This window comes from Antrostomus carolinensis, unplaced genomic scaffold (genome assembly GCF_000700745.2).
Source record: "Antrostomus carolinensis isolate BGI_N321 unplaced genomic scaffold, ASM70074v2 scaffold33485, whole genome shotgun sequence".
In the NCBI taxonomy this organism is placed as follows: domain Eukaryota; kingdom Metazoa; phylum Chordata; class Aves; order Caprimulgiformes; family Caprimulgidae; genus Antrostomus; species Antrostomus carolinensis.
The window spans coordinates 22,779-23,477 of NW_010319079.1; positions in this window are offsets into that span (position 1 = coordinate 22,779).

Genomic DNA, 699 nt, shown 5'->3' on the forward strand with positions numbered 1-699 from the left:
TCACCAGGAAAAAGGCAGGTCTTGCTTTTCAGTCAGAAGTTATCCCCACAGTAAGTGCCCAAAGCTGAGCTTTCTGGAGAGACAATGTCCTATTGCAGCACAACAGATCATCTTCCATCAGTAAAATGAGCATCAGGGGATTGAATCTGAATTTGTCTCAATGTATCTGTCTTCTCTTGGTTATAGGTTTGCTCTGTTTGTCTCACAAGTTTTCTTCTTCAAATTCTTCTGCATTCCTTGCCCCTTAAGAAGTGCCTGTAACATTTTCTCTCTGAGATGAAATACTGATTTACAGCCAATATATTCTGTATTCGCAATGCATCCTGGCAACAAATGTTGCTTGAAAACCACATGTTCCGAGAGAAGGTGGGAAGCGTAACTCAAAGACTCATCTCGTTGCAGAGACAGCTCAGCAGAACATGTTGCATGTGGGAAGTGCCCCTCTAGATCCCGAGAAGGTTCATCTTGCTACCTTGGAGGAGTTTCTAAATCCATTGATTTTCTGCAGACTGCTGAGGTGGATCCTTTTGCCTTTGGCACCCTGATTCTTGTCATCTCCAGGCAGGAACACACCTTGGTACTGGGATATGCAAATCCGGTGTTTGTCTTGTTGCAGGCATGCTGGATGGTTATGGCCATCTCATCCCGAGGAAGATGGTGTAAGATTTTCCCTTCATAGAATCATAGAATGGTTTGGGT